This window comes from Triturus cristatus, chromosome 7 (genome assembly GCF_964204655.1).
Source record: "Triturus cristatus chromosome 7, aTriCri1.1, whole genome shotgun sequence".
Classification (NCBI taxonomy): domain Eukaryota; kingdom Metazoa; phylum Chordata; class Amphibia; order Caudata; family Salamandridae; genus Triturus; species Triturus cristatus.
The window spans coordinates 1,447,245,534-1,447,270,551 of NC_140590.1; the positions used below are offsets into that span (position 1 = coordinate 1,447,245,534).

Genomic DNA, 25,018 nt, shown 5'->3' on the forward strand with positions numbered 1-25,018 from the left:
TGCTTTGGATCAAATTTTCCCCAATCTGTCCCTATCCGTCCTCTGCTACCAAAAACTGTTGGCGCTTTTCTACAATTAAAAGGGACGATTAATGGATCAAGGCTATGTGTGAATCTTTAAAGATGAGAGCCCTATATAAAATACATTATAACCCAGAGTAACCACATATGAAAATCCACACAAGGCAAGGTTCAAAGTACAAGCCATGAAGGTTTTCTTTAAAATTAAGAATTAATACAGAAGACAAAAAGCATTAGATATTGAATAATACACATGCTCAAAATGCAAATGAATTTGTAAATACGCAGGGGAAACTGAACCCTAAGCTAAATAATTGGCATCACTGATTATGGTCTAGCACAAATAAAATAAAGATCAATTGTATTAAGATCTGCTCTATTAGGCGGAGGGAAGGAATTTGAAAATATTCTAAGTGAAAAGTGATGAACAAATCAACATGGATGTGCTCTCCAAAAGTAAGGAAAGAAAAGCCCTTGCTTGCTTCTCAAATGACAATCTGGTCTACTTTTTTTGACATAGAAACTATAAAGTCACGCTGGTATGAACATAGTAATAACATATATTAACCAGTAATGACACACAAAAAACCTCACATGATAATTTTACCATTTTCCCTGCATCTATTGAATAAACGTCCATTATATTACATGAGAAAAAAAAGGCACCTAAAAAATATAAACACCTCCGTCGGCTGAAGGAAATGGCCTTCGACTGTATGCACTTGTAAATCTGTCCACTCCAGAAACATCAGGAACCAAAATTATTTCATAAATAATTAATACAGACCTAGGGAGACCACAGAACGGACTAAATTTCATGCATTTGTTTTTAAGGTGGAATGTCAAAACCACTGCTTCACGGTGCACACACAGGAGAAAGAAAACATGACTACAGATCTTCTGATCACTCGTATCTTTTTCAACTCCAAAACATGGCTAGGCCTAGTCTGGCCAAGTTAACACTATTGCCAATGCTTCCAAAAAGAGCAATATTGGCCCTAAATGGCCTCACTGGTGTTGGTTGTTCAATATGTCAATGTAGCGTTCCACCTCATATGGCTCTACTACTCGGGAACCTCAAGACATAAATTGAAAACAACACACATAAAAGAACTCCCAACAAGTCCAAAAAGTTTGCTGAAAGTTTATTTTATCAGGCTGGGCTGTATTGCAATGTTTGAAGACTAAACATTTTTGGGGTACCATATTATTGCTCCTGCTTTATTATGGACTCAAATAAGAATTCACTTGTTTGGACGATAATGAATATTTGATTAAATAAACATTCAGTAAAATTTTTGGACTTCTTTATGCTCCCATATGTGTGTTGTTAACACTATTGTCATATTAATCACAGTTTAAGCATTGTATTTGCGACTCTTTAGTATTAATACCAATGTTTGAGAAAAGCCTTTTATATCATTATCTGATAATCATGAGGAGGAGGCGGCTTGAGGTATTGAACTTTGGTAGGAGGTGTGGTAATACCCCAGATACGGATGTTATGGGGAGCGGTCCTCCATTTCCATACAACTAAAATGTAAGCTAAAATATATATTTTTTAAATTGTCCTCAAAAATGTGTTTGACCACAACAAACCTTTGAGTTAAATGGGCCAATTGACACATTCTCTAGAAGGTTTTGTAACTTGTCACAACTTTCTTTGCAACGCTACTTAGCTTGCTGTTTTGGGAACCAGAATTATTTATGACCAATCTTTTATTTTAGCAAAACAGTATTTTATACTACTAAAGACGACGGTGACTTAATAGCATATTCTAAAACTATATAGCTAGGACCAATGTCAGTGTCTTAATTAAAACACACAGCTCAATAAGAAGAGCGTGCAATGCTACTAAACAGAAAAGCTTGTGAGCCACACTATCATGCAGGATCTTGACGCCTTAGTAAATTGTATGATTGAACTATTTACTACTTAATGAACAATCTGGCTTTGATTGCACATATTGCTTTTCATTTGGCGCTGGAAGAAGTTGGAATGTATTTACAAAACTGACAATATGCCTACTACATTTTAAAAATTGATGTAATAAGGACTTTCCTCGAAGGGCTACAGTGGGCCTTCCCACCAAGAGCAGGAAACAAATGTCCTCCCACAGCTTTTACTCCTCCCTTTTGAACCATTACATTCTTCCAGATTTAGTCATGGAAATAGTTCACTTTTTTACATTGGCTCAGGAAGGCACATCCTTTCAATCTTCAGTAGTTAAGATGAGTTGCATTCTGTACTCATCCTAAATTCCCCTTTCATGTTTATCTGTCTAATTGCCTTTGTTCTTTCCTAACCCACAAAATGCTTATGAGGTTCTCTGAGCACTAGAACTGTGGAATTTAAACTGAGAGGGGCACCCTCCTTGTGGAGAGAGGGATTAGTGTCACACTTGAGGGGTGAAGGAACTGTAGGAACTTAAAGATCCACGCTGTGCACTCTGCTGTTAATGCCTATTATTTCGTCAGTTAATGCCTAGAGCAACGGCCTGTACTTCATGTGGTGAATAATGGTCATAACGTTGAGGAAAAGAGATGCTATCCCAGCAATCTTTCATTGTCTTTAGTCAGTATCCCAAAGGGAGGTGTCAGAATTCAATGATTGCCCAATTGTGCCTCTCCTCCTTGGAGGCCACACTAAGCTGGCTAAAGTGAAAAACAAACCGTGCTGCCTCCAAAGTTAGCCAAGAGAGAAATTAGGATATGGAAGCAGTCTCCTTTAGAGTCTCAAACAAGTCAGAGTCTACAAATAAAGTTGGAAAATGTTTGAAATCTGAAGAACAAGAAGGTGGAACAGTTATGTTGTATCCAGTGTTCCTTATAGGTTTGGGAACTAGCATGTCATTTTAATTAAGTATTATGTTCACAGGGATATATATGTTACAAAACTCAGCATGATGATTTATAGCACACAAAACAAACTGATTAGGTCATTGGTATTTTATAATAATAATCCAACCCAATGTAATCGCATACATTTATCTTAGCTGTGCCCGTAATTTTGTAATTTCCAGTTGTTAAGCAGTTTTTTCCCCTTCGGGTGTGCAACCCTTTGAACTATTTCCCAGAATCAGAACTTGCTCTCTGCAAGTTACCCAATGACCTCTGCAACCACATGAAGCTACTGAGCTATCTTAGTAAGATTTAGACCAGAGAATGAGGGCTTTCATGCAGTGTTAGTCAAGACACATCAACATTGCAATTAGAATGCAAGACCAGTAACAAGCTGCTCTTAAAAAAATGTGTGTGATAAAACTAGTCAACGAGGAATCTCTCCTTGCCACAAGCATGTCTTTTATATTCAGGGTTTTGCGCGAAGCAATGGTGGTACTCTGTAGATTGGTGAAGTGCCTGACTACCCTGTTAGTGCAGGTGCATTTGAGCCCTAAACTGAGGGCAGCTGGCCGAGAGACTCGAGGATTGTGAAGGCCGGAGAAATGGTATCTGATTTCAGGTGCGGAGTACAGTCGAGTGGACCCAAGTAGTAGTAGTCGCAGTGTATCCCCGTAGCTCTGAATTTCGGGTACAGAACTTAGTGAGGCTCAAGAGAAACAGGGAAAAACGGAAAGGGACAAAAAATAAAACTTTTCAGATCTGATGCAGTGTAGTCTGCTCCAAACCTTAAAGGACCCCAAGTGTTAATTAGGAAGCATTTCCACGTAATAGTATTAAACATATAGCATTTGCCACCATTTTGGTAACTGGACGCTGGTCAGTTGGGTGTAGCTGTGGAAACAAAAAAACAATGGAGTTAAAGTGAGCAACCTGGAGAAGTCCTGGAGTCAGTGCAGTTCTTCAGAGGTTCATGGAGTCAACTTCTGAGTACAATTTGTGGAGAATTGAATAAAGTAAATTGGTTTCTTGTGGGTGTTGCATTCTCCAGTAGTCTGCAAACCCAAGCTTACTCATCATGCTTTTTTCATCCTTCACGTATCTGCAGGATTTCAAGTATCCATATTTATATCTAAACTACAGATAAAATTACCACACACTAATAGGGGAGTTGCTAATTTTATTGTGAATTGGTGAAATCGCACACCTTCATAATTTGCTACGTAATGACTGCAAATAACAGCTAGGCCCGCATATATTTCTGTTTGGGGGATAATCCATTGACCTGCTGAGTCTCTGAACTCACTATTCGTCTTGTTTTATTGGCCACTGCTAGTGCTACCTACCAACCAGTTCTGTATTTGGCAGGGGAGTTTCTTGTAAACAAAGAGCAGTAAAAGAGACTGTTAAGTTCTTCCCTTATCTGACTCCTTTTAGGTCTAGCCTACCAGACAGCACAGCTATCTGGTTGAAAAAAAGACCTATTGTCAACTTACTAGATTTTTTTACAGTGGGTTTAAAGCCCACCCATTGCATACCATTGATTGGCATTAGTTTCACTCTCATCTGATTACTTCTCATTCAATTGTTTGGGTTCTCCATCTTGTGTTTGTCCCTCCCTGGAGCTTTGTCCCTTTGCTTGCGTGCTTCCACTGCTCACTTTTAGTAAACAACTTTTTCTTTACAGTTAGGCACTTCATGAGAGTGCATGTGTTTTCAAGCAGTCTTCCTCTTATCCCATCGAAATACCTCCAGAACCAGTTGCTCTCTCACTTGAAGGCTGCTCGCTGTCATTCTTGTGTGCTTCTCTCCCTGAGGATTGTTTTTTCCATTGTGTGCTCCCCTACCCCTGGCCCACATGTTGCTCTTTCCCTCAGTGTGCTGCTGTTTCCTTCCTCCCAAACCCATCTGTTCGTTTAAAGCTCCCGGGGGCTTGTCTTCAAGCTAGACTGAACATTACTTTTCTTCCCTGGGTTCCCTTCATCCTCATTATGGCTTGTTCTCTTCCTTAATTGTCTGGTTATCTGTGAATCTAACTGCGTTGCTCCGATCTAACTCTGAGCCACTGTTGTCTCCCCAGTCCTCCTGCTGAAGCCCCCAATGCTGATGCCAAGCCTCTGACAAGGGGTGCTACGTGGAATTACACCGCCATGCTTACGCTTTCTGAAGGTTAAAAGGGTGTTAATGGAGAGTTCACATGAAGGCAACACCTTTCTCCTCCACTCCACTCCCCAGCCCCAACCTGCTCAACACTACTTCATTGTTTGGAAAGAGGTGGGCTCTGGTCTCAACATCTGGACAACACCTCCCAGAAAATATATATTGCTTCCCATGAACACATGTTCTAAGGCATCAGTTGCACGGGCATAACGCGCGCTTCAAGTGAAATGTTGTTGCAAATTATGTAAGACTAGTTTCCTAGCATTCCAGTGTGTCTTATGCCCCAGACTAAATTGAAATGACATAGATTCTTCTGCCTTGCCTATGAGCTAGTTTACATGCCTGCATAAACCAATCGATGCGATTATCCTACCAAATAACTGTAAAGTATACTGTTCCGTAATCTATTCTCCAAATATCCTATTGTGGGTCCGGATTGTTAGTAGTCACCTAAATCATTTGCTTTGTAGAAGCCAGTGCCCTCACTCATCCAAAGATGGCATGCTTCATCTTCGGGCCTGCTCATCTCCCTAGACATCAACTGGGTCCCGTCGTCAGTTACCAACTCCTTGGGGAAACCTTCCCTAAAAAATACTTCCTTCAAAACTTTAATGATGGCATCAGAGTTCTTATTGTCCCCAAAATTCAACTCTGGCCATTTCGACATATAGTCTATCTTGACAAACGCATACTTAGGTTTACTACCCATAACACCAAAAGGACCAGCTATGTCAAATGCTACTTTACTCCAAGGTGTGTTTTTAACCACAATAGGATTGACAGGAGGCGGACAAGTCACTTGTGACTTGTCAGTGAGGACGCACGTGCATCAATTTCTGACATAACGTTTCATGGCCCTGTCTGGGGTGGCGGAGTGAGCTAAAGAATGATGATGGATTAAACCCAGATCAGTTGACTGGGGGTGAGTGGTTGCAATGTTCAACACTCCGTCCATCATCCCCTTTAGTTTTGCCCTGTCGACACCAGGCCACCAGAAATGTTCCCTTATCCTTCTTTTCATAGCACAAATCCCAAGATGCCCTTCATGTGCCAGAACCAGTACTCTTTCTTGTAGGCACTCTGGAACAGCCAACTGCCCACTCCTGTGCAGAATGCTTCCTACAATGGATAATTCCTCCCATACTCTCCTGAAAGGGACGAATGTCTCAGAAGTATTCCTGATTACAGGCCAACCATCGACCACAAACTTCATCACCTCTTGTAATGATTTGTCACTTAATACTTCTTCCAAACTTTCCTGCTCAGACAAAGCCTCATTTGTGGTATCACTTAATCAAATTCACCACACACACCACTTCAAGATCATTCACGTCCTCTTAATCCTCCTCGATCCCTTCCAGTGGCAATCGAGAAAGACAATTGGCAACATAGTATTTGATACCTGGCACATTCTCCAATCTGTACAGATATTCTTGCAACCTACTTTGCCACTTGGCGATGTGTGGGATTGCTCTACCACTACCCTTTGTGGTGAATAGGTCTAACAAAGGTTTGTGATTAGTTCTTAGGACAAACGCTTTTCCCCACACAAAGGTTTTGAAATATTGTACACCCCACCACATAGCCAATGATTCTTTTTCAATCATGGAGTAAGACGATTCTGCCCCTCACAATGTCCTGGATGCAAATGCAATGGTCTCTTCCTTCTCATCGGCCTTTTTTTGCATAAGTACCGCACCAAGCCCCACAATACTAGCATCGTGGTTATGATGCATAAATCATTATTGTCAAGCATTTTGAGGGGACCAGCGCCTACAATTTTCTTTTTGATAGATTCAAAGTACTTATCACAATCATCGTCCCAAACATTTCCGGTTTTTCTTCAGAAGACTGCATAAACGACTAGTCTTATCAGACTTTTTTAAAACTAATTTGGAGTAGTACTCTACCAGCCTGAGAAATGAACTAAGCTGGTGTTTGTTCTTGGGTTTGGGTGCACATTGAATGGCATCCATAATTTTTACTTTAGGTTCATTTCCCTTCCCAGATACATGATGACCCGAATAATCAACACCTTCTTGTGAAAATTTACATTTCTCCATTTTTAAGAGCAAACCACTGGCTTTGATAATATCGAGCACTATCCTCACCCTGCTGTCATGTTCTGCCACCGATTCCCCTAAAATTAGAATAACATTATTAATTATTCATCAACCGTTGTAATACAGCAGATGCTGACTCCAACCTGAATGCCATTCGGATATACAGGGATGTCCCTCGGGCATGACAAACGATGTTAAGTGTCTAGAATCTCTACTAAACTCAATCTGGTGATAAACTGAAGATGCATCAAGAGAATGCAAGTATTTGGCATTACCCAAAGTTGACAATATTTCGGTTGAATCAAGCAAAGGTTGGCGATCTACCCAGATATTAGAATTGACATCCCTAAGATCCACGCAGTCTCATAGACTTAGCTGCTTAACGTGCAAGTACAATGGGTGTCAACCATTCTGCACCTACGATGGGTTATTTTATGCCAGCAGAACATAATTTATCCAGTTCTATCATTAATTCTTCACATAAACTTAACGTTACCTTGCGCACCTTGTGAGCTACAGCCTTCGCGTTATGCTTTAAAATTATGCAGTGATGGAAACCTTTAATATTTCCCAGTTGTTGACTAAAAACCTCGGGGGTAATCTTTGACCCATTCCTCAGCTCCTACATGGCTATCCTGTTTAGGATAGGAAAGATCAGTTAGTGAACGGGTACAAAACATACTATCACCATTTTGTTTAGATGGTACCATGTCAGGATGATTAGGGTCTAAAAACGTTTCTAGTTCAGCTTGTTCATACCAACCTAATAAATTGGCACCACCCCAGACATTGTATGTGTCCCACAGCATGTTTACCATCAAACTGTAAATCCGCATCAAATTTCCCCACCATTTCCACTCTTGCCCCCATATGCAAAAATCCTAATGCGAAATTCATGTACAACAGTGTTCTCGATTTCATCAAAATCCTTTTTGTTAAGCAAAGTGAAACAGGAACCAGAATCCACTAGGAATTTTATATTTCTCTTGTTCACAGAAATTATGCAAGATGGAGGCTTCCTTTTCTGTGAACCCTCCGTAGATAATATCTCTACAACTATGCTCTCCTCTTGGCCTGTCGAGGATAACATTAGAACAGTGTTGTCATGACCATCGGAGTCACAAAAATCCTTCTCTATGTTCTTGACCAACAGTGAGGGAGTCGGTCGTTGACCAATGTTTGCTCTGCTTACACGTGCAAAATGGCCTTTTTTCCTGCACTTAAAACACGTTTGACTCAGTGCTGAGCAAAATCTAGCATTGCCCAGATGGGACTTGCTGCCACAGCAGAAACATGGGTTTTCACTCTTCTCAACTTTCTCATTCCTGGTTTTAGATAAGTATCCTTCCGCATTGCTGGAAGAAATCGCACTGGTTCCCTTGTTAGGTTGCTTAGAATTAGATTTGGTATCAGGAAGTTCCACCTCAACGGGTTGAGGACACTCGTTCATTTCTGCAGATTTGTGAATATTCAGTACTCCTCGCCAGCTTCAACGCTGATTCTAAATCAGGGTCCTCGGTTGATAGAAGCTTTTCCTGAACTTTCTTATTATTAGTTCTTTCTATTAATTGAACCCTAATGATTTCGTCCTTGAATTCCCTATAGTTACATGTTGCAGCCAGTGTTTTGAGTCGTCAATCGATTTTCCTGGAAATTGGGAGCGTTGGAGAAACTTGAGGTGTTCAAGAACTGTTTTTCTTTGGATTAAAACGTTTGTCTAAGGTACTATTAATGGACGCATATTCATCAATCGCTGTTGAAGAATCACCGTCCTCCCCTTGCAATTTAAAAACACTTATGATTTCTAAAGGTAGTGTTTTCAAAATGTTCCGGCCTCCAGTACCTAAATTGTATACTAAAAGTGCTTTTTTCTTTTGGGAGGTGAAAGTATCCCCTTCAATCGCCTCCAAATACGCTTCAAGGTTTCTTTCCATTGTGGCCAACTCAATGGGGAGTAACTGGTACTTGCAAAATTTGTGCTTGTGCTAAAATTCTCTCCATGAGATGATTACTGGTTGGATAGTTGCTACAAGAATTCAGCCAAAGTGTATTTTGCTCAGGGGTGTACTTATACAGGCAGATTTTAAAATTTGCTTCTTTATTTCTTTTTTGCATGCTTGTCACCGGAAATGATACAGGCAAGATAATTGGCAAGAGTTCAGATAGATTTGCAATTTATTTCATAATGGTGTGCCTGCAGGCAACTAATTCTAGATGCTTTAGAGTGCAGGCAGATTTGCAAAATATTTTCTTATTGTTGTGCCTATCACAGAGATGCAATGCAGGCAGAGAGATTGGTAAAAAAAATTGCCTATGGAAGTGGACGATTCGTCCTCACCCAAAATGGCCAACACGAATACACGCAGTGCGTGTGTCCTCATAGGAAATTGTGCTTGTTTTCGGAAACCTTCCCAATCATCTAAAATGGCCGCTGGACATGCGCAGTTGGATGACGTGTGCAATGTCCCGAAACAGCTGTATAAGGACACGCTATTCCAAATCTGAAGGCCCTTATGCAATATGACTGCCTAGAATTTGGTCCAAAACGTATAGGTGGTGCTTCACACCTCGCTCCAACCCATGTTCCAGGTTCCACGCAGCGAACCAACCACCCCAACATTCTATCCCTACAAATATGCTCTGGGGATGGGCCCATTGAAGTTTGCAATGAAAGGTAATGTGCAGACTGAATCTCTTCAGAAAAAGTATGTTCCATATGGGATGTGTATGTATATATGTAATATATGATATATTTTGACTGAAAAAACATAGGTTAAAGTAATGTTCTAGCAGGGTGAAATGTTAATTAACAACAACAATATTTTAAACTCGAAAAACCACAGGAATTCACCACTTCTAGTTATCTCAAGTGGCTATAACTTGTGCCCTAAGGTAACCTTAATTTGCGCCCCGCCATGCAGTTTTTTAACAATAATTTAATTGCAGTGTTGCAGTTATATTATCAGTGATGTCATTGATTATGTAATATGTGGGGTAATTAGCAGTGCATGGCCAGGATGCGAGTTATAGTTACATTAGGCCAATAGTTATAGTTACTTGAGATAACTATAACTGGTGAATCTCTGTGTTCTTTTAGAGTTAAAAACGTTGTGTTACTGAACATTGAGCCTAACTATAATGTTACTTTAACCTTTCAGGTTTTTTACAGTTAATTTCTCTGGTGTTCTATTTACATAAAGTAATATTTTATTACCATACGTGCTTGGTTGGGGTTGGCCGCAGGCAGCAAACCACATGCTGTGCATGGCCTTTGGATGTACCCAGCAGTGGGTAGGACACAGGGCCTAGCATGTGCCCCCCCCTCTTGCAGGCTGCCAACCCCACGCTGCGCACAGGCCTCGGCATGCACGGTGTAGGGTTGACCTTCGGGCCCCGGGGACTCCCATCTCCTTTGTAATACATTTTTGCCCCAGGGGATGGTGTTCCTGGGCCCTAATTAGGCTACTGGAGGGGGCAGTGTGTACACTGACTTATTTTTTTAACTCTGCCCTGGGAAATGGGGTCCCATGGATCCTCTAAGGCTTGGGTGGGGGGTGTCTGAAGCACCACTCTCCAAAAATAATAACCTGCCTCATTTTAGGCAGGTTATTGTTGTTATTTTTTTTATTTTGCTATGGATTCTCCGACAAATTAGTGGTCGTTTTTTTAGGACTCAGGACAGAGTCATGGTTGATGTGGTGGCAGTTAATCAGATCTCAACAGGAGAGCTGTAGGGTCTGTGGATCCTCCGCGGCGTGATCTATACAAAGTTCTTTAACCCTAATTTCTCCAAAACTGCTAAACAGATTTACACCTAAGTACACAAAGCACTCCTCATGGTCCAAAAGCTTTCTGCTAAATTTGGTATAAATCAGTTCAGTGGTTTGGGCTGTATTTAAAGTTCTTATGGAAAAATAAATATGGAAAACGTGTTTTTGGTTCTCTCCTCCAGTGGAGTAGAGTGCAGTGGTGTGGTGTAAAGTGGAGTTGTGAAGAATAGGGTGTAGTGAAAAGGCGTAGTGGAGTGGAGTGGCGTAGAGTGAGTATGCATGGTGTGGTAGCACACTGCCATTACAGACATATTTGCAATTAATATGACCATTACATTTGCACAGACCTCCTGGTTTATTTATAAAACTATACTGCGCTAATGTGTGGAAATGGCATCACCTAGTGTATTGACTTGTTATGATCATATTAAAATATTTGTTTCCGACACACCTCAGTGTTAACAAAAAACGTGCTTCATTTGTGCTTTGCTAATTCTGATATATTCTGAGATACTTTCACTGTTCATTTAAATGTTGTTGTATGCTAGAAAAAAACCTTTTCCAGTATCCAGCAAGATTGTCACCTAAATCTTCTCACTTTGAAGTGGGAGAAAGAAAAGTAAACAGCAAGCTCCCTCGGAAGACAGAGTCTGATATTTGACCTCTGTCTTTCAATGCACAGCAATGTGACCAGATAAGAACAAGATTTACAAGCCTGTTTACAGAAATGAGCACTTATGGAAGAATACAAGAAGTATTGTGAAAAGGCTTTGGGCCAGATGTATGAAAAAAACAAGTTTGCGATTCCCAAATAGCGATTTTTACCGAATAGCTATTTGAGAATCGCAAATCGCGATGTAACAAAAAAAATCGCTATTTCTTTGCGATTCCTTAAAATTCGAAAATCCAAATACCGAATCGCAATTACAGAATCAGTATTTGAGAGTTCGCAAATTTAAAAAATCGCAATTTAGCGAATCTGCTATTCAGGTGCAGTCTGATGACCTCACAAGCAGGAAGTAACCACGCCCATGCTGTTTCAGAGTGCCTGAGGCAGTGGGAGAGGCTGAGAGCAGGAGCACACCTTCAGGAGAAGAACAGGAGTGTTTAGACAGGTACTAACTGACAGAATGGACACACATGAGAAGGGAAAGGAGCCTGCAGCAAGGAAAAGGAAACACAAATTTAGCGAAAAGGAGTTGGAGGTCCTCGTAGAGGAAATGGTGAAGAGCTATGAGCAACTCTTCGGGGAAAAAGTCTCTGCACGTCCCAGAATCTGGAAGATCTGGCTGGAAATACAAGCCAAAGTGAATGCAATTCAGGTCACAGAGCGCTCCATTGATGACCTAAGGAAGCGCTGGTACGACTTGCTCTCCAGGGCGAAAGAAAAGGTTGCTAAAAGGCTTCAGGACGCCAAAACAACAGGTGGAGAACCATTCACAGAGCCAGCGACAACACCCCTGGAGGACAGGGTGGAGTCCACCCTCCAGCCTGAGAGCATATTTGGCATAAGAGATGTGGATAGATCAGCCACAGACAACACCAGACAAGGGTAAGATGCATGCAAATTTTGTCCTGAGCCATCACCCTCCTAACTCCACAATCCAAAATTGCCCAATAAGTCAGTTAGATAGCCACTCCAGTCCACATTTTGGTAACACCAAGCAATGCATCATGGGAGATGCTGTCCCAAACATTAGATAGCAAAGCAGTGACACAGGGAAACATATCCGCAGTGTACTCAGAACAGTCAATGAGCAAGCTAAGCACTTTTAGTGGGAATACCAAACCATGTACATTTAATGATAAGAAAATGAAATAAGGACACACAGTGAATGGTTCTCTTGTATTCACGGGCGAACCTGCGCCAGAGGCAGAAGACAGCCAGATAGATGAGGCACCTGAGCAACAACAACATGCAGGGGAGGAAGCGACACAGGCACAGAAACAGCACCTGCACCAAGAACAAGCAGGTACACTGCGGCACCACTACAGGAGATGGAGGGAGGAATGGAAGAGACCCAGGAAGATCCACAGTCTATGCCCGAAGAGCCAGCACAGCATCCAATTCGTCAGTCCTGTGCAGCTTAGTAGCACCAGACGCAGAGCAAAGCCACAACGTATTGCTGAGCAGGGGGAGGAATCCACTGTCTTCTCTGGTCTGAAGGTGACCATGGTCAAGGTGCAGAGGCTGCAATTTAGAAGCATGAAATCAATTCAAAGGCAGCTGGTGCCTGAATCGTCACATGAGGGATATCAAGGAGGGCATACGTGATCTTAACACCACAGTTGCAGAGGGTCCGAGGGCAAATAGAGAAAGCATGAAGGACATGACTGTAACAATACAACAGCTATGCTCAAGTCGCCGTGAAAAGCAACACCTATTCAGCCGCATGGATGGATACACAAAGGCAGTCAACTGCTTCTGCAATGCCACATCTGTCCTAAGAAGACGCACCATTTCCATGCAGGTAGAAATGGCCCACTACAGCCAGGATATTGCAAGGGGGTTGGTGCAGGTCACCAATGCTGTCGACCAGCTCCAGACCACAAACATAGCTGCCACAGTTGCACCAATTGCAGGGAACAGTGAGGAGGTCTCAAGCTGCAGCAGCATCACTCTAGCTGTCACCGAGCCCAGACGGTGGAGTGCAAGGCAAGGGACATCAACCGAACCCTCATCAAGGGAAGACCGTGTCAACACTGACCGTAGCAGTGCTGTGCGTGGCTGCAAGAAATAGTTCATGCTGTGGCAGAGACTTGCAAATGGGTGAGGTAACCCATGAAAGACAAGTAAAAGGGTTGCAAATGTGCATGGAGTGTGGCTATGCCATGATGTGCAACTCAAGGCACACAGTGATCAGGATTGTGAGGCTGTGTGCACACATATTGCCTGATGTCAAGGTCAATAAAACACAGTTCTGCTAAAGTCATTATTAGCTTTGTCTCATTACTCACTTAGAAATAGTTGTGTGTAATCTCATCACGCCTAGATCTCCCATCTGCGGCACCTACACCACTTGCTGCTTTGCGAGGTAGCTGGGCGGTCTTCATCATCCTCTGAGTCAGAATCTGTGATGTCTAATGGAATTCCGTTTTTGGTATCGAGGTTGTGTAGCATGGCACAGGAAGCAATGAATTTACAGCATGTCTCTGGGCGGTACTGTGGTGCACCTCCACTTTTGTGGAGGCAGCGGAACCTACTCTTCAGCAGTCCAAATGTCTGCTCCACCACATTGCGCGTCGACTTATGGGGCAGCATTGTATCTCTGCCAATTTGGGGTACTTTGGTTGGGATATGGGGTGAGTATAAATGAACGCACTGCATATGCGCTGTCACCTAAATGAGAAAGTAAAAATACATGAATCACAGGCCAATTCCAACACATCCAAGGTGTCTATCAGAGTGGGTGACATGCATTTACCTAGTAGGTATCCTTCTCCAAATTCTCCACCAGTGAGACGTGTATAGATTCCACTATGACTGAAGATGTAAGAGTCATGCGTACATCCCGGAAATTTGGCAACAATATCAGTAATGATGTGTGAGGCATTACAAATCACCTGGACGTTGATGGAATGAAATGATTCTTGTTTTGATACACATACTCCGTAGCTGAGGGGGGACAGATTGCAACATGTGTCCCATCGATGCACCCAATGACATGTGGGAATTGTGCCATCTAATAGAAATCTATTTTAGTCGTCTGCAGTTCCTGTTGCGTAGTGGGAAACCTGATGTAATGGTGCATTCTTTGAAGCATGGCATCCAGGAAAGAATTTAAAAAGTGTGACAGGCAACTTTGGGAGACCCCTCCAGCTATAGTTATCACCCCCTGGTAAATCCCTGATGCAAGTAGGTGCAGTGAACACAGGACCTGCACATGTGTTTGAATGGCTTGGGTCCTGCGGGTCTGATGCTCCAGGATTGGATGCAGGTCATCTATCAGGTCTAGGGTAGTAGCTGAGTCTAGCCTGTACTTATCATGTATTTCTTCTTCTGTCTGCTGGAACAGGATAATGCGCACTCTATATATGTGTTCTTGTCGCCTCCTCCTTCTCTGTGCTGCTGCTTTTATCCGCATCCTCCTCGCTATGACATACAGGGCTGCCATTGTGAAAGATAGTGAGGCATTCTGGGCCTGTTTAAATGCTATGCACTTGGTTACCACCTGCTTTGAGTTGGTGTTAATTTGCGAGTCGCAAATAGCGGTTTTCTAGGAAATCACTAATTGTGATTTTTCATACATTTCTTGGAGAATCCTTATTTGCGAAATCGCAAATTACGAGTCGCATTTTGGGACTGGGTAAGTTCATATTCACAAAATAAGAAATCGCAAAATAAATGGACTGTTGTTTTGCGATTTCTTATTTTGCTATTGGGTATTTTATTTCCTACATTGCACACTACAATTTTGCGATCGCAAACATTGAAATTCTGCATAGGAAATGTGAGTTATAAACCACAAAGCTGATGATGAGGAATGGGCGGTATGCAGTCCGAGGGAAGCTTTATGAATTTCCCCAAGGGGGGGGGGGAGAGGGGTATGTAGATAGTTATAGTTAGGACCGTGTTTCCATAGGAAATCTGAAAATTCTATTTTGAATAACTTTGGCGCCGGTTGACGAATCCTCGCGAAATTTTCAAAACTTATGGGGCGCTCCGCTCAGCTCCTACCCTGAAAGTCTCGGGGTCATTCGTCAAGCGGGGGCCGAGAAAAAAGGGGGGTCCCAAAACGCGTTTTCCCGATGCATTTTCCCATAGGACCTTTAGTCGAAGGTACAGCCCGAACGGCTGAACAGAATTACTTGAAATTTGGCAGAGGTAGTTCTCAGGTCAGGGAAGTGCCTTTTGCATATAGGGAGTCAATCTGTTCAGTAGTTCCTGAGAAAAATGCATTTAAAAGCACATGCATATCTATAGCCGAGCACCGTGTGCGCACCGTGCGCGCACCCTAACGTGCGCGAGCGTAATTCTGATTGGTGGTTACATGTCAGTCAACGTTCGAATCGGTCGAAATCAGGAAGTGTCGGCCGCCATTTTGTTTGTTGTGGGTGCGAGAGTTAAAAAGAGAGGTGGCGAACGTGAAAAGGGGGCAGGGTAGAGAGTTCCTGACCCCCTAGCCTTTGTCAGGGGGTCCCTAAAGGACCCCGAAGGGTAAAAAAACATTTTATTTTATTTTTTTTAAAATCACGGGGTGCGCGCACTGTGCGCGCGCGGTGAAAAACCATTAAAAAAAATAAATAAAAAAAATTGCATTTAAAAAAAAACGTACAAATTCACTTAAAAAACCATAGGTTTCACGCACGTTATAGTTAGGAATTAGCATTTAAAAAACCTTGCAAATTCACTTAAAAAACCATAGGTTTAGTTATAGTTTTTTTTTTTTTTTTAAATTCTTTTTATTGGCATTTTCAATAACAAACTTAAAACAATGCTTCACACTGCTGCGTACATATTTCAGGCAATGACGACACGTCTCCCCTCCAACAAGGCACAAATTACGGAATGGCAAGGACATCAATTCAGTGTTACATGTCAATCTTCGCTTTACCCAACCGTCAATCCGCCACATCTGCCCACCCGTGTCTCCCCACCCCAACAGCCGCCAACACGCCACCCGGGCAGCAGCAAGTAGTGACATCACCCTCCCGTCCTAGGGGATAACATCGAGCTACAGCGTTTGTAGCGGAGTTAGCTCCAGCCAGTGTATGAAGGGCCCCCATACATCCCTAGGCCTGGATCGCATCGGCATGAGCTCCCAGTACAGGGTCAACTGGGTCTGGCAATAGACAACGCTTTTAACCCATACCTTAATGCTAGGTGACGTAACAACTCCCCAATGCATAGCAACTTGTCGTTTGGCCAATAATAATAGCATTGCTGGCAGTTTACGGTGTTTGGGCTCAACCATGTGCAAAATCCCCAGCAATGCAACCTGGGGTGTGCATGGGATCGGTATGCCCGTGATAGCGCATATTATCTCCACTACCCTTGTCCAGAACAACGCTATTGCAGGACAGCCCCACGCCATATGTATAAAGGTGGCCCCCGAGGCGTGACAGCGCCAGCATTCATCGGTGTCCCTTAAACCCATGCGGTGCAACCGGCTTGGTGTGCGATAAGTCATGTGTATGTACTTGAAGTGGATCAGGCGCAGCCTGTAGTTGGGGGACAGAATCTCAAGTAGCTTACAGCACAGATCCCAGTGTATATCAGAAATTTCCGCTCCCAGTTCCGCCGCCCACAGGCCCCGCGCCGCCGGAAGCATCACGGGGTGGTTAGTCTGCATTCGCACATACAATCGGGAGACCAGCTTGCGGCCAGAGTCCACAGACAACACATTCTCCAAAGCAAGCAGATCCGGCGGTGGCGCCGGGAAAGTGGGGAACAGCCTCCTGCTTGAGTGGCGGAGCTGGTAATAAAGAAGCGTGTCCAGTAGCGTCGGTGCCTCCGATCCACACATCTGCTCCGGCGTGAGGAAGGTGTCATCCGGAAACAGATCGCCCCCAGTGTGGAGGCCTAGCTCCGCGGCCCGCTTCCCGGTCCGCATAGTCCGCAGCGGTGGCCACATCGGGTTCCCGCGCAGGGGCACAGAGCGGGTATAAAGCATATGTAAGCCAGCCCTACTTCTCAAACCATTCCAGGCCCACCTGAGTGCGTGCACCGGGTCGATTTCCGTGCACCTCCGGACGTGTGGCGCGTAGAGTGCAACAGTCAGCGGCAGTGGAGCCGCCCTGTCGGTCTCGATCGCCACGTGCGGTTGAAACGGTGTGGGGTGCGCCCAGTAATGCAGGAACTGTGCCTGTGCACAGTAGGCATATAATGAGAAGTCTGGCGCAGCCAGGCCGCCCTGCCTCTGTGGGAGAGTGAGGGTCTCCCAGGACACCCTCGGCTGTTTACCCCCCCAGGCCAGCTCCACCATCAAGGAGCGCAACCGTCTCAGAAAATGTGCGGTCAGGGGCAGCGGGATATTCACGAATAGGCAGAGGAGTTTGGGCAGGATCACCATTTTAGCCACAGCAATCCTGCCAGCCAGCGAAAGGGGCAAATGCTTCCAGCGACCAACCCTCTCCTCTACCCAACCCGTCACACGCCCATAATTTTCAGTCCATATCTGCTGCATATCTGTGCTCACCCAAATCCCCAGGTATCGCACCGGCCCATTCGCCCATTTCAGTGGGCAGTCCGGGGTAAAGCGGGGAGTCCCGGTAGTCAGGGGTAGAATGACTGACTTCTCCCAATTTATATTGACACCCGACAACCGTCCGTATTCCAGCAGTTCTCGTGTCAGAGGGGAGAGGTTAACCTGAGGATCAGAGACATATAGCGTAACATCATCTGCATATAGCGATATGGTCAGCGCCCTTGACGAGAAGCCAATGCCTCTGGCCGCATGATGTTGTCTAATGCGGGCAGCCAAAGGTTCTGTGGCGATGGCAAAAAGCAGAGGCGACGGGGGCAACCCTGTCTCGTGCCTCTCCGAATGGCAAATGGCTCAGAGAGCAACCCGTTGACCCTTACCCTAGCAGTAATGCCGGTATAAAGCAGTCTAATGTATCTGATAAAGGCCTCACTCACCCCCCATGCGCTGCAGCAGAGGAAACAGGAACCCCCATTCCAGGGAGTCGAACGCTTTGGTGGCGTCCAACAGCACCGCCGCAGCCTTAACATGTGGGGCCAAATAGTGCAGTACACCGAAGAGGGTGCGGAGGTTATGGGACGTCGATCGGCCCGGTATAAAGCCCGACTGATCCGGGCGAATCATCAGGGGTAACACCGGCTGTAGACGAGTTGCAAGCATTTTCGCAAAGATCTTAGCGTCGGTGTTGATTAATGATAATGGCCTGTAGGAGTCGCATTGCTGGACATCCTTATCTGGTTTCAGGAGGGTTATGATGACAGCCTCCCTCATGGAGTCTGGGAGTATACCCGACTGGACCGCCTCCGCATATATTGCCAACAGGCGGGGGGCCAGGAGATCTGCATATTCCTTGTAGAACTGCGCCAGGAGGCCGTCCGGCCCCGGCGCCTTACCGGCTGCTAATGACCCAATGGCCTCCCGTACATCGTCTGCCTCAAATGGTCGATCAAAGTACCCTTTCTGGTGCGCATTAAACCATATAAGCTGTATAGTATCAAAATATTCAGACAGCTCCGCCTGTGGGTGGGCTGCCCGAGACCTATACAAATCCCTGTAAAAAGTCCGGAAGGTATCTAGTATTTCCGGAGGGGTATACACGGTATCACCACCCACAGTCATCACTGAGGAGACAAAAGTAGAGGGCCGCTGTGAGCGCAGCAGGAGGGCGAGCGTTTTGCCCGGGCGATCCCCTTCCCCATATCGGCGGGCCACCGCATGTTTAGTCAGGAATTTGAGCTCCCTGTCGGCCTCTGTTTGATATTCAGTGAGCGTGGCGCGAGTGTCCGCCAACGTGGCAGTCGAGGGGTCCGAGCAGTACTGCACCTCTGGTGAGTGCAGGCGATCTTCTAATTTACCGAGCGCACCCCTTATAGTCTTTAGGACTTTGGCCTGTCCCGCAATGCAGTGGCCCCTTATCACCACCTTAAACGCGTCCCACAAGGTGCCCAACGACGTCACGGAACCCTCATTGTGCTCAAAGTAGTCAAGTATGTGTTGATGGATATCCTCCCGAAACACCGGATCTGACAGGGCCTGTGGCGGCAGTCACCACGTGAAGGGCGTGATGTATGGCTTGGGGACACGCAGAGTTAGCTCAACAGGGGAGTGGTCTGAGAGGGTACGCGCCTTATGAGCGACTGCAGACACCCAAGCATGGACCTGCGGGGTCAAGAGCCAGAAGTCCAAGCGGGACCAGGCTCCTCTGTGCGGGGTGAAGCAGGTGCCTTCCCTAACCGCGGGATGCAATACCCGCCACAAGTCCAGTAGATTATAATCGGCCATTAGGCCGCGTATGAGACTTGCAGCTTGCGGGTGATGTGCGCGAGCAGCCCCCTCCCTATCCAGGTCCAGCGACAGCACGGCATTGAAATCTCCTCCCCACATGCAATCCCCTCCACCCAGTGATTGTGCCAGGTGCCAGACGTGACGGAAAAACCCAGGGTCATCCGAGTTGGGGCCATATGTATTAACTAACGTCAGCGGCATGTGAAATAGTTTCCCGCTCAGTATGATGTAGCGCCCCTCAGTGTCAGCATTTACCTTAAACGTTTGCCAAGGAAGGCCTTTACGGATAAGAATAGCCACTCCCCGGGAATAGCTGGAGCAGCCGGAGGTGTGCATCTCGCCCCATCTAGCACCTCGCAGCTTGTCCCCGGCGTTTCGAGGCAAATGAGTTTCCTGTATGAAACATATGTCAATGTAGTGTCGTGACAAATGTGCATGAGTCAAGCGTATCTTGCGGTGATCGTTAAGACCGCGGATATTCCATGTAAAGCAGCGCAACTCGGTCAGGGAGGCTTATATGTGTGTGTCCCATACAGTGGCAAGGATATCAATGTCCCACTTACCAGGGGCCACCGGGGGTCCCCCCGCTGCCCATTCCCCGGGATCGGCAACCATATACAGTCAGCCTGTGGCAAGGTCGCGTCGTCATGTCGTGGTGCATTAAGAAACCGCAGTGAGATAGCAACAACCAACAATAACCAGAACCCCCCACCACCCACTCCAACCCCCCAATCAGGTTGAGATACAGTTCCCCCCCCCCCCCCCTCTTCCCCACCCAACAATAACTGTCATGTAACAATATCTCGGGAATCATCCCACAGGGCGTGGGGTCACCGGCTCACACCCCCGTCGAAAAGCGACAGGGTGGCCGAACATTGCTGCCTTTTGTCAACGCAGTACAACAATCCACAGCGAAAGGAGGCCCAACATTCCTCCCCCCGCAACGCTCCGTAAGGTATCAGCGATGTGGGCCGTGGCAAGTCGAACCAGTTCTCACAGGTCCGGGACAGATCCCTCGGCCCCTGCAGGCCCCACGGACCTCCAGCTGCGGCTACAGGCCGCGTACCTGACAGTCGCGGTGTCCAGCGTCTCTGCACATCTCAAAGTGATAGCGCGCAGTGTCATTCAGTGTCGCTCAACTGGCCCAGCGGAGGAGTGCCTTGCTCATCTCCTCGCTCACGTTGCGAGCGCTCTGCCTGACTCGCAAATTTGAACGCATCCGCCGCGGCTGTAAAGATCATTGGCTTCCCTTTGTGGTGTATCCGCAGCTTGTCCGGGTATAACATGGCATGTTTAGTCCCCACCTTCTGGAATATTTTTTTAGCCGGTATAAATTCTCGCCTCGCAGCCTGTACCGCTTGCGTAAAATCCGGAAACAAGGAGATGGCCATATTTTGAAATCGGAGCTCACCTTTTTCACGCGCCAACCTCAGGATGGTATCCCTGTCACGGTAGTTCAGAACCCGTGCCAGGATCGGCCGCGGCGGAGCTCCAGGCACGGGTCGCGGCCCCAGCGTGCGGTGCGCCCGCTCGACCAGGAACATGGCCGACAGGTCCGCCCCAAACAGTTCGCGGAACATTCCTTCAATAAATTGTTCCATGTTGCCAATGTTTGTGGATTCCGCAATGCCAATAATACGCACATTATTTCTTCGGGAACGGGCTTCCAAATCCTCATTGCGCCCTCTGATCACCTCCAGGACCTTGTCCATGCGAAGTAGCCTCTCCTGGGTGTCTCCTTGGCTCTCCTCGCAGTCGGTAATCCGCGCCTCCGCCGCAGCGATCTGCTCCTCGTGCTGGTCTACCTTATGAGATATGCCATCAAGCCGCTGGGCCATGGAGTCGAGCTTGCCATCGATTTCCTTGAGGCAGCCTTTAAGGTCGCGGAACATGCTTCTGACATTGTCCTCCGGTGTTGGGTCCAGCTGCGTTTCAGGGACCACATTCGGCGATGGCGGAACCGCCACAGCGCCGCGGGAAGCCTGCTTCTCAAAGTGGAGCTTCCGCTGCTTGGTGTCGGATTTTCCCATGTCGCCTACTAGGGGCCTTCACACACCGGCACCAAGGAAGAGGGCAGTTGGCACTCCGCAGGCCACGGGCCCCAACCAGCGCGAGGTTGCAGAGGTCAGGTATTCGTCCCTCCAAGCGGCCCTCACGCACCTCGGGGGACCTCTCCAGGTAGGCCCGGCCCAGCCAGCTCTCGGCCCTCCCGGGCAGCGGGTCGGCAGCAGCCACGCACCAATCGCGGACTCACCGCGGTCAGGCAGCAGCCCGGAAAGTCACCCGGCCTCTCACGCGCCTTGTGCCACCACCTCGTAGCGCCGTAGACATTCAGAGGCCTGGGCACGGATTAACACAGGCCAGACAGCCGGAGTCCCCTCATCGCAGGTACGGAACGGGCCTCGCAGCGTCCTTTTTCCGCCGCCTCACGCCAGCAGGAGTACCGGCCCAGTCAGCAGCGCAGATCGCGGCCACGCCGGCAAGGCCCAGGCAGTCAGTTTATCAGGCCAGCACACAACGCGCTCCAGAGCCGCCACGAAGGCCACACACAGCCCAGCAGGGGCCCGCCGCTTCACCTCGGGTTCCAATCGCCGGGCATCCAACGCTCCGCAGGCGTCCACGCCGGTCTCTGCGTGCCCACCGGTCAACGGCCCTCGACCAGGGCCTCGCGTAGCAGATGTCGCCGCCCAGCGCGGCACACGCCAGCCGCCGGAGCCACGAGGGCCTGTATCTCCGGATTTCCGCAGCCGATTTCTGCCGCAGGAGCACCGCCGGAATCCTCGGCGTCAGGGCACCTCCCGCCGTAGCTTCCCTGCACAGAAATTTAGGCAGAGGCCGGATGGGCTACCGGATTGGTTGTCCGGCCGGCAGAGCCCCGTTACACGGCGGCCATCTTGCAGCTCGGCTCGGCCACGCCCCCTAGGTTTAGTTATAGTTAGGTGGACATTTCACTCGTAAAAAACCAATGAAATTCCCCCGTTATAGTTAGGTCAGATAACTATAACTCGCGCGACCGCCACTCTATCACAAGGATGATGTCATCAGTGATGTCATGAGTGATGCCACTGACCATGTCATGAGTGATGAAATATGTGACGTCATGAGCACTGGATTGCGGGCGCGCGAGTTATAGTTATCTGACCTAACTATAACGGGGGAATTTCATTGGTTTTTTACGAGTGAAATGTCCACCTAACTATAACATGTGTGAAACCTATGGTTTTTTAAAGTGAAAATATATATATTAATTTTTTTATATTATTTTTTGTTTTAGATTAGAATTCAACAATGTAGACCTTAGGGCAGAGGTCTTCAAACTGGGGGGCCTCAAGTGATCCCAGGGGGGGCGCCAGGCTTTGGCCAGAAGTAACATTATGCTTTGTTTTCAGCCCAAACAAATGAGCGCAGTAAGCACGTCTGTAATGGGTAATCAGTACCATCCTTTGTCATTTAAATCCTGGCTGGGAGAAGGTGTCAAAAGGGAAAGGACTCCAAGTTTCCTCCAAAACCCCCACTACCATTTCAAATAATCACACTGTGGATACTTTTACACATTAGTAAGGCCTGCCTCACTTCTGTTTGGAAAACATGTATTGTTTGCATTTGAAAAACCAGTGGCAGAACTTAGCTGCAGTGTTTAAATAAGTCTAGACATATTTAAACATTGCATGTTTAATAGCATAGTTGTGAAAAATTTTGAGGGGGAGGGGGGGCCCGACGATTCTTTTTTTAACACTTCTGGGTGCGCGGAATAAAAAAGTTTGAAGACCTCTGCCTTAGGGTCTCCTTTTTCACTGCCTTTTTTTTGCCAAAGAGGTGCAGATTGTTCAGTCTTTGTCTATTTTCTAGATTGGCTAGTTTATTTTGAGTTTCTCAGATCTGGGCAAAGAAACCTGCAACATATTTACATGTTTGAGAAGCAATGAGTTCTGTTTTATTGAGTCTGAAACCATTTTTACAGTAGTCCATATTTGTTGGCCAATTGATGTCCATGTTGACTAAAATTCAACATTTGTTACTATTACTTTTTTTCAAATGTGCATGTTTCTTCTTGATGGCCCTGAATTTTAACATCATATGTGTTTTCTATGGTCTTTGAAATCTGAGAAGAATTTGCTTCCTTCCGTGTATAATGCAATCCCAAGTCAGCGAGGTGGTTTGTGTGAAGTTGACTGGACTGCTTATAATCTTTCATTGTCTGAAGTACTTTCTGAAAAGCTTCTTCCTTCTCTCTCCATCAATTAATATTTGTTTCCTCCATTAGTGATTCATTAACATACTGCTGATATTCATCTCTGAGCCTTTACTTGCCTTGTGTTTGAGGGGGGTTTTGCAAGCTCCTCTCTGGATTACAACCCACCTCTGCTTGTGTTTTTTTAACATTTATCTCTTTGAGGCAGACAGTCCGCATTTTTTAGTCTTCATTGCCTGTGTTGAAGTCTGCTACTTGATTGTACCCTCTGACTTGCCAGAGTCATGCCTTCATTGAATTGCCTGATGATTTATCAGTGAGGTGACCAGTCATTCGATCTCCCAGAGTAGTCCGAGTTCTGTGAAGCGGAAGCAGCCCACATTTAAAGAAGGTGCAGGACCTAGGTCGGAGGACAAGGTACATTTCCCAGTGATTTTTGGCAACTCTAAAGAGACCGGGCACCCACCGAGGAGCTGATGCTCTGACTCCATAAGATTAGACATCAGGCACCCTGTCCGTTGTTGGAATAATGCATGTTGTTGGACCATCTGTAGATGGTGGTGCTATAAGACCAGATAAAAGACTGGTTTTCTCATGTGGGATATCAACGTTGTTCACACATAGAATCTTCTACCAGAGATCCTGTTTCTTGCTGTGGTATAGCTGTGTCTGATGTTCGCACGTCTTGCATCTCAACAAACAAGTGCAGTCTCTATTGCTTAGGAAGTTAATTGTGTAGCAGAATACTCTACATTTCCATATCGGCCTGCGTTTAAAGCATATTTCTATTAATTGCTTTGTTTTTGTACAATGTTCATTTTCTGCAATGCTGTGTTTTTTTTCCCTTTCATGTCAATGAGAATGTTTTGCCATTGTGATGCAATTGTCATACTGTTATGCATTTTTGTGCGTACATAAACAGATTTTTTGTGTTTTACATTTCAGGTTGGATGTAAGTTGCTCACCATTGTTACTCATGGATACTAGTCCCATGTGTACATATCTTGTCGTATACCCTTTCTTAAGGGATGTTAAGGGTTTT

At 45.9% G+C, this 25,018-nt stretch overlaps 1 protein-coding gene across 2 annotated transcripts in view; it reads left to right on the plus strand.

Annotated features, from left to right (window-relative positions):
* The window catches only part of MANBAL (mannosidase beta like), a 131,254-nt gene that overhangs the window by 52,961 nt on the left and 53,275 nt on the right, over positions 1 to 25,018 (plus strand). The window lies entirely within an intron of this gene.